Below are 15,031 nucleotides of genomic sequence, written 5' to 3' on the forward strand. Positions count from 1 at the left end.
GGTACTTCCTGAATGAGCCATTTCTAGGTGGGGAACCTTGGTGTGGGGAACAACTGCGAAACAGAAGGGAAAAATGAAGGTAGAGGGTGAAGTAAGGAGAGAGGTATTACTTAAAACAGAGTTGGGAGAAGGTTGCTGAAATAAATTTCACCTACTATGCAAGTTTACCAGCGTTGACTCCATATTTGAAAAGTTCCACTTTGAGCCCTGTCAAATGCCCACTTACATACTATTTGCCTCTTGGGACAGGTCGTGGGAAGAGGTGAATAGTCCACCAACTTACAGACATTTTTTCCCCCTCTCTTTTACTTGTTCCCAAATAAACCGTCAAGCAGGAAAGAACATGCAGACCTTGACTGGATTCATGGCTAACTAAAGTGGGACTGTGGGAGTCCGGTGCCCGTAAATCAGCTTTCCTATCTGAGTCCTCAAAGCAAACCTTCCCCCAAGGCAGTTGCCTCAGCCAGAGTTCACACACACTGACCAGCCCTTTGAAATTCTGTCTGCAGATAATGGCAGTCACAGCTGGCCTGTCTTACTGAGAGAATCCTGTTGTCGGTGATAGAATCCAGAAGAATCCCCAAGGTGGCTGATGAGCTTTGCCTTTTGGAGGGTAAAATATAACCAAGATTAAAAACATAGTTCACATTGTAGTTTAAAGAGGTCTTTAATCTTGCAACCCTACATATTTCGGGGTTCTAAAATTAGGAAGATGGTTACGTCTCCAAGTTCAATGTAGAATGAATGTGTGTAAGGAGTCACACACCACCATCTCCTCTACTGAGATTTTTATTGGCATGGGCTTTTCTTAACCTTGAGGTCCAACCAGATTTTAGGCTACAAATAGCTAATACTGGATTGTCAGGCCTCAAGTCAAGGACAATTTGGGGACACAGGGTGAAGGAAAGTCTAAATGTATGTGTGTGTTGGTTCTCTAACTTGTGTATCCAAATCATAGTTTTAGTTTATGGTAATCAGAATCACCTGGGATGCTTGCTTAAAATGTTTACTTAAAATATTTCTGATGAACAGAAATTAGGGGGAGGGGAGGTAGGCTAGAACTTTACATTTTACACAGTTTTTCCATGTGATTCTAATACATACCAAGGGTTGCTTTTAACGAGACGTGGCTCCTAAAATTTCCGGTATCTGCTTATCTCCAACCTAAATTTCCTACTCTTGAGAAAGACTGTTTGGCTTTGTGTTCCAGTTATCTACTGCAAATTACAAATAACCTCAAAACTTTGTGACTTAAAACAGTGGTTTTATTTTATCTCATGATTGATGAGTCAGGAATTTGGGCAGGACTCAGCTTTGTAGCTCCTGTAGCATCAGCTGGTGCTGCCGAAATGGGGCTGGAGGATCCATTTCCAAGATGACACATTCACATGACTAGCAGGTTGTTCCTGGGTGTCAGCCTGGAGTTCAGCCAGACCATCAATGGGGAGACCTCCGGTCCTCTCCACATGGGCCTCTCCATGGCTTCCTTACAGCACTGCAGCTGGGTTCCAAAAGCAAATGCTCTGAGTGACCAGGTTGGAAGTTGCCCCAGAAGTCAGACAGCGTCATGTCTGCTATATACTGTTGGTCAAGAAATTCACTGAGACCAACCGAGATTCAAGCACAGGTGAGATAGACTTCACCTCTTGATGTGGGGAGTAGCATGTGCATAGAGGGAGGAAATGAATCTGTGGTGGAATCTTTGAAGCCTTTCTACTGTCCTCTGCTTGGTCAGATGGTGACCTCCAGATCAATCAGTAATGGACACAGGAAGAGGCACATCGTACAGATTTAGCCATTGAGGATTCAAACTGGCATATTGAGGAGGGCACCACTGAAGGGAGAATTGTTATGAATCTTGCAGTCAATATGTTAGGGTCAAGTAAATGAAGGAGGCAATATTATGTCCTAGTTAAAAGTACGGGTTTTGCAGTTGGTCTGCCTGGCTTCAAGTTCTATTCTGTATCTGACCTGCTGTACCAACTTAGACCAATTGCTCAGACTTTTATCTGTAAACCATAAGCAAAATGATTTTATCCAATTGTGGTAGCCAGCCTTCCAAGATTGTCGCCCCGGTACCTGTTTCCTGGTATTCATGTCCTTGGGTAGGCTGACCTGTGTACCCAGTAGAATATTATGAAAACGATGGAATGTGACTTCTGAGGGTAGGTCATAAAAGACTGTGCGTTCCTTCTTGCTGTCTTTTGGATTATTTTCTCTGGGGTTGCCATGTTGGGAGGGCACTCAAGTAGCCCTAGGGAAGGATTGATGTGACAAGGAACTGAGGGCTCCTGCTAACAGCCATATGAGTGAGCCATCTTGGAAGTGGATTGATCATTCAGCCTCAGTTAAACCTTCAGATAAAACACATTGAATACCTGGGTAACATCTTGACTGTAACCTCATGAGAGACTGCTAGCAAGAGCCACTCACCTGAACCACTCTAGAATCCCTGACCCATAGGAACGGTGTGAAGTAATAAATGCTTATTGTTTTTTTAAGCCACTAAGTTTTGGAGTAACTTGTTATGCAGCAACAGATAATAGGTCATTTACCTTATCGGAGCCTCAGTTTATTCATTTGTTAAACAGGGACGATGTTACCTGCCCTAGCTTTTTGCACAGAACAAAGAAGGTAAGTGAGAAATCACAGGTCTACCATCCTTATCTAAAATCCTAGGAGCAAGATGTATTTTGGTATTAAAAGTTTTCAGCTTTTATTAAAATAATAAAATGCACGATGCACTGCATATTCTTAAAGCCCCCATTGGGGACTGATAATGATACCTCATTATCAAATGGTAATATTCCTGCCTCAAATCGTATGAATATGCACCCCAAATAGGGTAAATAAAGATGAAAAATAGTCTCATGTCACTTTTTGCTGTCAGGATTTGCTGCCAAATGAATTTGTTGCAAATATGCATAAAAAAAATAAACAAGCAAAAAAAAAATTGGTATTCAGAGCTTTTTTAGATTTTTGGAATTGTGATAGGAGATTGTGGATTTGTATGGATTTTTTTCATCCCAGATTGATATCGTCCCAAACACTAGCACCCTATATTTTCTGGTTAGTCTCTGGTTACCTTCTTCATTTATTCAGATTGATGAGGAAGAGAGCAACATGGCCTCCATCACTCTTTGGAAACCCAAGGAATGGGAGGTTGAAGCACTGGAAGAAACAGAGTTCCAACTGGAGAATCTCTCCCCTTATGAATTTAGTTCTCGTTTCTGAGACAGCACCTGGTAGTCATGACCCCAGAGGAGGCCATGAATCATCCAGTCATGGGGTTTGCAGATGATTCAGCAAGATCGAAGTGGTATCAGGAGTGCTTTTGGCTGAAGTTCTAGAAGGTGCTGATTACATATCCAATTATGCAACTGGCCCGAGGCTTGCATTGTGATACAACCTGATTCTCACCCAAACTAAGCATGTGAGACAGGGCCCTCACCTGGTAGAGCGTGTTCTCCTGATAGATCTCAGGCTCTTGGAGACCAGCAAGATTGTTCCTGACAAGATGGTTCTCTTTCCTCTCCTCAGAGAATGAGAGGTGGAATGAGAGCCACCCCTCTCCATGTTTATCCTCTCACCATCATCCTCTTCCTCTAAAGGAGGATCAGAGATGATTTGGGGGAACCAGAAATGATTCCTTTGTCATATCCTCTTGATGTGTTGTCTGCCTTCATGGTATGAGGCGGGGGACTCTCCAAGCTGAATCAATTCCTAATGTCCAACATTCGATAACTGGAGACTCATTCAAACGGAATAAGACTTTGTCCCCTGTTCTCGTACTCCGAGTACTGTACGAGAACTAGAAATCATGAGCTTGTTCAAACCCCATCACTGCTGCTGACCATGATTGGCCAAGTTACTTTAGCTTTCTGAGCTTCATTTTTATGAATCAAGTGCAGAAAAAAGGGGCTCCACTAGCTTTAATTCTACAGTTATCTTTGAGAAGACAATCTATGAATTCTTTCCCTTTCACTCTTCATTCATCCAACAAATATCTGTCGAATATTTGCTGTGTGCACTGTTCTAGGCATGGAAGATACACTGTCTCTGCTCACAGTTTATGTTTTACTGTGATAAGGCAGAAAACACATAAATCTTAAAAGAGGAAATGGGAGGTAGTGATAAGTGCTACAAAGAAAATAAAGCAAGATAAGGGGCTAAGGAGTGAAGGTGGGGGTGGCGGAGTAACAATTACTATTAGGTTGGTGCAAAAGTAATTGCAGTTTAAGGGTAAAAATAATTGCAAAAACTGTAGTTACTTTTGCACCAACCTAATACACTAGATGGTGGTCAGGGAAAGATCCTTGGAGGGAGGTGACATCCGAGAAGAAATCTGATAGACATTCAATAATATTTGTTGAATGTATGAATGAACAAGAAGGAATTAGTCATGGGACTATCTGGAGGAAGAACATTGAGGGCAGAGTAAACAGCAGATGTAAAGCTCCCGAGTTAGGAATGACCTTGACATATTTGAAGACTAGAAAGAAGATGGTGGAGCTGAGGCAGAGTGAATAGAGTGGGTGGTCAGAGAGAAAGTCAGAGGTAAGCAGGGCCTTGCAGGTCAGGTTAGAGAGTTGAGTTTTATTCTGAGTGCAAAGGGAAACCATTGGAGAGTACAATAATTTGCTTTACACTTTAAAAATACCATTCTACAATGTAATGCCACTTCCCACCCACCAGGATGACTACAATGAGAAAGACAGACAATATCAAGTGTTGTTGAGATGTGGGCAACTGGATCTCTCATACACTGCAGGTGGGAGTAGAGATTGGTATGACAGCTTGGGGAAATTGATTGGCCATATCTATAAAGCTGAACATGTGTACACCCTATGACCCAGCAATTTCATTCCCACTTATATACTCAACAGATATGTGTACATATGTTCACCAAAAGATATACATAAGGATGTTCATAATAGCTCCAAGTGGGAAACTACTCAAACACGCGAGAGTAACACAGATACATGAATTGTGGTATCGTCATATACAGAGGGTGCCAAAAAAATGTATTCACATTTTAAGAAAGGAAAAAACTATTAAACTATTAAAATTGTAATATTCAATATATACCGATAACAAAAGATGAATACAAGTCACATTTGACTTCTGCAGTTACAAGACATGCTCAAAGTGGTTACCATCAGTGTGCAGATACTTCCGATGATGGCGAACTACTGCTTGAGCAACGTTGACCAATGTGTCCACTTGTATACATTTTTTTTGGCACTCCCAGTAGTTGAATACTAAAAGCAACAAGAATGAACAGACTATAACTACACATGACAACGTGGTTGAATTTCACAGACTTAATGTTGAGCAGAAGAAGTCATGCCAAAGAGTTCAAACTATCCAGTTCCCTTTATAGAACTCGATAAGCAGGTACAACTAGTCTGAGGTGTTGGAAGTCAGGATCGTGGCTCCCCGTGGAGAGTCTAATGACTGGACAGAAGTGTGGAGGGGCCTTCTGAGGTGCTATAATGTCCTGTTTCTTGATCTGAATGCTGGTGACACGTGTATTCGGTGGCTTTCTCTAATCATCCCTTTGCTCTTGCTTCTCCGGGCCCGATGGGCCTTGAGCCGTGAAAGAGGGAATGAAGCATGATGAGATTCATCCATTTTATAGAGAAGGACATTGTTATACAGCGACCTGACCAAGTACAGGGAGAGCCAAACCTCAAATCCGGGTTCTTTGATGCTTTGCATGAGGCCCACTGATTTTTCCATATTGCCTTGCAGGATTGCATCAACTGGTCTCTCAGGCCTCCCTCTAGCTCCAGGGCTTAGAAATGTCACATTTGCATTTGAGAATTTGAATCTTGAAGCTAGTCTAAGAAAGTGTAGTGTTTCAAACTTTATCTTTGTTTATAGAGACTTCTTTCTCATTACATTTTTTAAAAGCGATGTTTTTGATTAAGGGGATAAAACATTATAATTTTTAAAAAATGAAAATGAAAAAAGAAAGAAAGATTGGAGGCCCATTAAACTCTGGGAGAAGAAATAGTAGTTTTCAATTTTTAGATTTTTTTTTTTCAACCCCATTGCATGGACATATGGAATTGTGTGTGACACATTTTTGCTCTAACCACAGCATTTCATGAATTTTCAGTCACTGAATAATGAAATAAATCATCATTCTAGATGAAAAGAAGGAGGCAGTTTTGAGGGCAAAAATATTTCCTTGAAAACTTTGAGAAACTAAGGCCTCAGCCACATTGACTGGGACCGAGCCCTTAAAGGAAAAGTGTCCTGTGCTTTGGGCATGAAAGAGCCGGTCACTGTTCCCATAGGGTGAGGAGCTAGTGGCCACGTGTCTGAGATCTATTTAGTCTCTGCTTCTGTATATCTACAGTTATAGCTAATAGTTAAGCACTGTTTGTTAATAGGCACAGTGAAAGAGGACGGACTGTGAGGTAGCAAGGAAACAGCCTTCCCCAAGGGCCTTTTGGGTGGGTTCTCCACTACCATTTTGTTTGTTACCTAATCAAGTGGAGGCTGTTTATTCTCGCACACAGAAAGGACCTCTTGGGTATGGAAGTAGAGCTCGAATTCTTCCATGCGTGAAACCACTGAACGGATTTAAGCAAGGAGGAGATCTGGCCAGATTTTTATCTTTTAGGGCCTATTGTTTCTTCACTTCTGCTAAAATTGCTTCTCCAATCCTGCCTTCTGGTGGCAGGGGTAGAGCGAGTGACAACTGAGGAGAGTGGAGCCAGGGACAGTAGTTGGCGGGCCCTGGTGAGATATCATTGCATCCCCATCGAATACACCCATGAAACACCGCCCTCTCCTCCGTCCCATCCTTTCTGCTGTCACTGTCATTTACAGTGTCAGTGTCACTATAAACCTTAAACGTCATTGTACGTTTCACGTCTACATCCGTTGTTACCCACACCGTTCACAGTTACTATTTTTGCTTTAGACGTTTATGGGGTCATCTTGAGGGCTTCTTCACCATCAAGCCTGAGAAGGAGGGGACTGTCCTAATTCCTAAAATGTAATTTGGGCTGGCCCGTCCTAGTGGGGTTGAGTGACTTGCCTAGGGTCTTTTTTCGTGTTGGAAGATCTGGAGGGTGACTGCTCAGGCTTCTGTGGTCTCATCATCCCCTCCAGTAAAAAGATGGGGAGAAGGACAAGTGCTCATCGCCCTCCCTGAGGGACACAGAGGTGTGAAGGAAGATCTGTGGAGGGAGAGGGCGATTACCGTGGTCCCAACTTGCCTTAGGGAGGAGTTGAATGGTGAAGGAGCCAGTACGAGGTAACAAAAATGGGACACTTTTATTCCATCCAACCTTCTTATTTTACGGATGAGGAAATCAAGGTCCAGAGAAAGGAAATCAATGATAACAATTGTTATAAATTGTTGAATTCTGGCTACTGTATGGCCATTACCTCTTTCAATCCTTGTGGCAATCCAATGAGAGAGTGTATTAGCTTCCTAGGGCTGCTGCAACAAATCACCACAAACTTGGTGGCTTAAAATAACAGAAATTTATCCTCTCACAGTTGTGGAGGCCAGAAGTCCAAAGTCAAGGTGTCGGCAGGGCCGCCCTCCCTCCAGTGGCTTTAGGTGAGAATGCTTCCTTGCCTCTTCCGGTTTCTCATTGCTTCAGGCATTCTTTGGCTTGTGGGCAGCATAACTCCAAGCTCTGCCGTCACGTGGCTTTGCCGTCTCTGTCTCAACCCTCCCTCAGTCTTTCTTTTGTCATTGGATTTAGGGTCGACCCAGATAATCTAAGTTGACCTCATGTTTAGATTCTTTATATAATTACATTTGCAAAGATCCTTTTCCCAAATAAGGTTATATCGTTTGGGAGGCTGTGATTCATCCTACAACAGAGTGATACCATCATCGTCTCCATTTTACCAAAGAAGACACTGGTGCTCAGAGACGTTAAGAGACCTTCCCAAGGCCACACCACCAGCGAATGGCTCTTTGCAGTATATTTACTAATAGTAGCGGTATTAACAGTAACTCACAGGCAGCACTGACATATATTAATTCAGTTAATCCTCTCAAAAACTCTATGAGAAGGCAGGTATTGTCATAACCCCCATTTTAGAGATGAGGAAACTGAGGCACAGAGGGGTTGGTTAATTTTCCCAGGGCCACACAGCCAATGAAGAACAGAGCCAGGCACTCTGGCTTAGTCTGTGCTCTCATCCATTCAGATACTGCCTCCACAGATGCAAAAGGTCACCAGACAAACCATTCGTTAGTGATGTTTTCAGTGGTGGCTAGAGAGTTTGAAAAGGGGTTCTCGAAGGTGGACTCCCAAAATCTAGTGTGGCACACAGACGAGGCAAGGTTGCAGATGCACGGGACTTGTACAGACCCCCTGGGCAAGGAGCACGCCTCTGGATTTGGCAGGACTCCCTACCTGTCTGGAAGCTTTCGCCTCCTGGCTGGAGCCTTGCAACTGCTCTCTCTCTACCTTGCTCTATACCTCCTCCCCTTTCCATGTTCCCTGCGGATTCTGCCACCTTATCTCATGTGCCCTCCCTTCCCTGTACTCCTCACCCTTACCTTAGTGTCCATAGCTCATCCTCCCCCCTCCCTGGGGACAGGAAGAGCCTCCCATCTAAAGTCTCCAGACTTCTCCATCCTTCCATTGGCTGCCTGCAGGGCAATCTTACAACACTCACCTAGAGAAAGAACTTCATGCCTTCCCCATGGCCAGTTAACCCCTTCTTCTGATTGCACCCTCCATGCCATTCTAAAACCTTACCTCCTCTCTGCTTTGTGCCGCATCCTGAATGCCTGGACTGCCATTCATTCATTCATTCATTCACTCATTCGTTCATGGAACAAATCTTTGTCGATTGCCTTGTCTGTGTCAGGAACCAGAAAAGCAGATGTGAACAAAGCAGCCCACGTTCTCCATCCTCATGGAACTTCCATTCCGGGGGGTCGGGGGGGCATCAACTAGCTAAACTCAGGGAAAATCATGAAATAATTACGATAAAAGCTGTTAAGAGAAGAAATGAGGGGTGAAGGAGAATGAGGCAGTGGGTTGTGTGGAGGCTACTTGAGATAGGGTGGTCAGGATTGGGGCCCAAGAGGTGCCAGAAGTTTCCTGTGATAACTGAGCTGGGTAATGTAGGTACAGTGCTTAGTAAAAGGGCAATAAATATTAGCAATAAATATTAGCCATTATCACACCATTGACCAAACATTTTTTTTAAAGATTTTTATTGGGGAAGGGGAACAGGACTTTATTGGGGAACAATGTTTACTTCCAGGAAGTTTTTCCAAGTCAAGTTGTTGTCCTTTCAGTCTTAGTTGTGGAGGGCGCAGCTCAGCTCCAGGTCCAGTTGCCGTTGCTAGTTGCAGGGGGCTCAGCCCATCATCCCTTGCGGGAGTCAAACTGGCAACCTTGTGGTTGAGAGGACGCACTCCAACCAACTGAGCCATCCGGGAGCTCAGCAGCAGCTCAGCTCAAAGTGCCGTGTTCAATCTTAGTTGCAGGGGGCGGAGCCCACCATCCCTTGCGGGACTCGAGGAATTGAACTGGCAACCTTGTGGTTGAGAGCCCACTGGCCCATGTGGGAATCGAACCAGCAGGCTTCGGAGTTAGGAGCATGGAGCTCTAACCGCCTGAGCCACCGGGCAGACTCCTGACCAAACATTTTTTGAGGGCTAATTGTTACACCCATAGACACCCGTGATCTTGGTCTCCAGTGGAGAATTATCTGGGCTCCCTGAAACCCATTAGCGTTCTTAGTTTTGCTGTTCAGATAAGTAAGCCAAATAAATCTATACCCAAAGTGGGGATTAATTCTGTTTTCGTCTCAAACACTCCACAAAAGATAACTGTCTCAGACGCCCGGCTAATGAATTCTATTACTTTTCTCTGTGGTCTTATCTTCAGCATTGATGTCTCCACATTGCTTCTCTTCCAGCTCCTTTCAGAAGGTTTTGATTTTGCAGCTGCCCTGAGGTGGCCTGTTGTCTCTGAATGTGGGTAAGGCTGACGGGTCTTTTGGGGAAACTGAAAAGCAGCCTCTGACTTTGAATAGGACATACTTCTGTGCTTGCGTCTTCCTAGCTTTCAAACACCTCGGATCTTTGAATCTCTGTGTCCTCAAAGCACCATTTTCTGGATCATTGACTTGTAATGGGAGCATTGCTGGGGAATTCTGGATCTCAGGCCCTGGAATCCTAATTAAACCAGACAAGTGAAATGAAGAGGAAAAGAGACTTGTGGGGTATCTTCAGGGAAACAAAACCAAATTCCCCACAAGAAGGGAATGACGTGGCATTTGAACAAGAGCCTAGAATTCCTATAAGATTGCGTGAGAGCTGACATTTCAGAAACCAGACCCGCTCCCCCACCCTTAGCATTGCCTTCTGCTTTAAGGTGCAGCCTCTCCTGACATCTCCCCAAAGGCTTATGTTGTCAACACTGGGAAAAGGACACTGTGGGGGACGTTGTGCTAACAGATTCATTCTCTTAGGTAATTTCTCATGGCTGACCCTGGGCTTCATCTCATGGACCCTGATTCCTTCTTGATTAGCATTTGGCAAATGTGACTTATCTTGGACTTTTGGGAAGCATCTGAGAAGCTGTGTCATATATATTGGCCTTGGAATCCATTAAAAGAAATTTGCTAGTCCCTGTGAAATGGTTTGGTTCAGTTCAAGACACGTTTACTGAGGGGCTTCTGAATGCCGGGCCCCATTGCTATTGCAGTGAAAGAAATGGCGATTGTCCATGAGATGCCGCTGATGACAAGTGGGGAGAGAAGGATGGGTCCATGCCGTGGTGGCCCAGCCTGAGGCAGAGTGGAATGAGGGTGCATCAGGGATGCCTTCTTGGGGGAGACGGTCGCCTTAGTTGGCTGAATAGTGCCTTCCTTCCCCCACATTCGCATCCATCCAGAACCTCAGGATGTGACCATAGTTGGAAAGAGGGTCTTTGCAGATGTGATACGGGAAGGATCAAGATGAGATCATACTGGATTCGGATGGTCTCTACATCCAGTAAGAGACAGAAAAGAGCACCCAGGGAAGAGGCCATGTGGTGATGGTGGCAAAGGATGGTCAGGTTTTCCTGGAGCCACCAGGAGCTGGAGGAGACAAGGAAGGATCCTCCTTTAGAGCCTTCAGAGGGAGCACGGCGCTGCCGACACCTTGATATTGGACTTCCAGCCTCCAGAACTGGGAGGGAACACATTTCTGTTGTATGAAGCCACCCAGTTTGTGGTAGTTTGTTATGGTGGCCTTGGACACCAATACAGTATCTCAGTATGTGAGCTGAGTCGTGAGGGACAGCTGCCAGTCTTGCTGCTTGGTTTCCCATCCCTTTTCCTCGTGTGAGCAGATCAAGATGGGAGAACTCCATTGGTCTGTGAGGTACGTGACAGCAGGAGCCTCGTTTACCTCATTATTTACTCCATAACCCCCCATTTACCACCATATCTGGCACGTAGTGTTTCTTGTCAATATTTGTTGAATGAATAGGTAACAGTGTGTGTGTGCATACATGAATGAATGAATGAATGAACAAAGAAAATGGTGCTTTCAGAGGTAGACCAGTTTGCAAGCGGCAGGAAATAGGGTTCTCAAGTGGGAAAAACCATGGCAGCTGGAGTGGAAGGGCTATTCCAGGTGGTCTGGGTCAGGCGCTCTTCCTGACCTGGTAAAAGTGGGTATTTAGGGAGGTTTTTCATGGAGGATGTGCAGACCAGCCAGTAATGAAGACAAAGAGAACTGAATGGGGAGGAGGAGAAGGCACTCTGCCATGTCCATTGCCCCCTTGATGCCAGACACTGTCCTGCATCTGTTAATGTCCATCATCTTTCTCATCATTCTTGGAACAATCCCTTAGGTCGGTCAAAATCCTCCCATTTTCCAGGTGTGGAAACTGAGGCACAGAGAGGCGAAGTAACTTGTCAAAAGTTACATTGCCAGGAAGGGGTAGAACTTGAATTCAGGCCCAGGTCTCTTCTGCTCCCAACTTTGTTTTCTGTGCCGTACAATATGCTGCTTCCACTAATCAGAGTTATGGGATGAGAAGGTCATCGAGGACCCTGAGGCCGGAAAAGGCTTCCATGCCTGGGAACAGGGGAGTTCTGGGGATCCAATCACATGAAGGCCATCTGCTGTGTCCTTTGGCTTGTCTGGAATAGGGTTCAAGAGCAAAAATCAATGTAATTTTTTTCCCTACCATGTTTCCTACTACTCTAAGTTATATTTTTCATTGTTGTCAGATTTGCAATAATAATCATTTTAAAGGTTAGATACCATCTGTTCCTACTCGATTAAAACCCCAATGTGTCTGATAATTAAGTCCTTGTTTTCACCCAGGGCGGCCCAGACACTCTAGCGGTATTTAGGACCCATTCACTTGTGCATCTGCTTATTCATTTCACAAACATGTGTCGTCTGTGTGCCAAGTACTGACTGTTCATAGGACACTAGACTCTGTCTTTGTTCCCTGGAAGAGCTGCCCTTCCAGGTCCATTCCACAAGCCTCTGTAGTGCTACAATGTGAAAAAGAGCTGAAATAAAGGGAAGGAGAGGAGAAAGGTTGGAGAAGGCTCCAGAGAGGAGGTGAAGGTTGAGTAAGAGTTCACTAGGCGGGATGGGGAATGGCATCATAGCAGAGGGAATAGCCTGTGCAAAGGCACAGAGTCATGTTGGAGTGGGGCAGGAGGGTGTCGGACATCTTAAGAAGGACAACGTGTTTGAGTAAAACCAGTCACAGCCCTAGTCCTCTGGGACGTTACCCTTTTTTGTTACAGGTGGCGAAGGTAAATTCAGCTAATGATGGGACTTTGGTTTTAAGATGTGGACACTGGGGACTTCCTGTTGTTCAGAGAGAGTGCGTGTAGAGAAGGCTGAGGCAGGATCATAAAGAGGAAACCGCCTGGAGGGGAGACTGGAGGCTCCAGGCAGGGGGATCACCTTTGGAGCCACCACTGCTTATGGGGAGAGAGTCAGGAAGGTCTGAATGGGGCGGGGCCAGGATGCCAGCAGCTCCATCCTGCTGGGGCCATGTTACTCTGCTGGAGGACAGCTGTGTCTTGCTCAGTGAATGACCTGATGGTGGCCTCAGCACAGCAGGACTTCTTCCAAGTCGCCTACTGGGAGTCAGGTCTAGGGTGGGGGAGGTTTCTAGTGCTAACGACTAGCAGCTCCTCCAGTGCCCCACTTCTTACGTTCCCTGCTGCATTTTCGTCCCTCTGTCACTATTTTCTCTGCTCAGGCTCCTGTCCTGCTCACGGGTGTATGTTGGGGCAGGGTGTGAGCTATGTGTGTTATTGTTTTCTTGCCCTGCTCTGCTTCATTTTCTTCCCCTTGTTGTCTGTTGAGATGACTAGTCAGGGGAGTTGACGTTTTTTAACTTGAAAGGTTTCAGTTTAACTGCTGCTGGCTAAATATATTTTGACCTCAGTTCTGGACTATGACTCTCTACTCAGCCATCAAGACCAAGGAAGCCTGGTGCCAAAACCCTTCTCTCTTTCTTTCTTGGACTGAGATTATCCTCAGTAGATTGGAAAGGATCTCTCGTGTCCTGAGGGTCATTCTTTGCAATCCAGTTCAGATATGGGGTTGGCCAGTGGGATGCCCAGGTGTGTGAATGGACCTGCCACAGAGGCATGTTATTTGATGCACGAAGCTGGCCTACCATACGTGTCCGAATGTGTTTGGCCCTCATCACATCTTTTTTTTTTTTTTATAAAACCCAGCAGGCAATTTTCATCTTCTGTGTCCACGAAGGGTTGCACAAGCTCTGAGTAGCCACAAACTCTGTCAGCGTATTAAATATTGGACGGAGACGAAGGGAAAAGAAATTCAAGGCATTAGCAAGTCTCTGACAGAAGGTTGTTGGAGACCACAAAAGGAATTTATAGAGAGCAAGAGTCCCACTTTTAATGCCAGGCAAAGAGGGTCCTTAGACAAAGCCTGTCAGCCTCCAGGCTCGACCCAGATCGGCCATTTCACTTCTTCCCTCACCCAGACTCACCGCACTCATTTCAGGGTGGGAAAGGGGAAGGAAAGTGAGGACACAGCGGTCCCTTAGCAGAGGATCTGGGGGGCTTAAACTAGTGCCTACACATACTACCCTCGGAGTTTGAGGTGGAGATCCCAGAGACAATGGAGATTCAGCCTCTATATTAATTCGCTAATTCTTTAATCCGCTCATCATGTATTTATTGGGGCTTGATGCATACGTGGTCTTCACTGAGTCCAGCCCTGGGAATGCAGAGAACAGGGCAGATATAAGGGTGTAGAGGGGAAGACGGTGATCAAGGAATTACAAATAGGATGAGGGTCTCAAAGGGAAAGTGTAATGGGGACACTTAATGGGTGAGCTGACCCAAGCAGGGGTGGAGGGTACACAGAAGACCTCCTTGGTGCAACGACTTTACATCTGGCGTGTAAGGTATAAATGGAAATAACATCAGGGGAAGAGGGGAGAGAGGCGTATGTTAGGGAGAGGTAATTGCAAGTGCAAAGGCCCTGAGACAAGAGAGAGGAGGGGGAAGGGATACAGGATGGGTGGAGCAGAGACAACATTAGGCCAGCGGGAGAGGAGTGGCAGACGGGGGGCCAGAAGGATCGGCAGGAGCTAGACCTTAGAAGGCCCTAGAGGCCGGGTAAAGGACTGGGGACTCCATGCAAAGGTCTCTGGGAAGCCAGGAACCCGTTTTAAGGAGGAGAGTAACATGAGCAGGTTTGTGTTTTGAAAAAGATTCCTGTGGCTGTTGTTTGAGGAAGGATCAGAGGGGCAGGACTGGGAGCAGTGGGTCCAGTCAGGGGCTGGTCAGGAGATGACGATGCCTTGTGCCCAGGGAAGCAGCAAGGAAGGTAGAGGGACTGGAGGTGTTTGTGGTCTATTTCAGGGTGTCACTGACAGGACCTGTTGATGGATCTGATAAGGACCTCAGGCAAGGCATCGCTTAGCAGAGCCCTGAGGGAGGTGAGGGAGTGAACCATGTGGGGGTGTGATATCTGGGGAAAACATTTTTAGGCAGAGGGCACAGCAAGTGTGAAAACAGGAAGCAG

Source organism: Rhinolophus ferrumequinum, chromosome 14 (assembly GCF_004115265.2).
Source record: "Rhinolophus ferrumequinum isolate MPI-CBG mRhiFer1 chromosome 14, mRhiFer1_v1.p, whole genome shotgun sequence".
Classification (NCBI taxonomy): Eukaryota; Metazoa; Chordata; class Mammalia; order Chiroptera; family Rhinolophidae; genus Rhinolophus; species Rhinolophus ferrumequinum.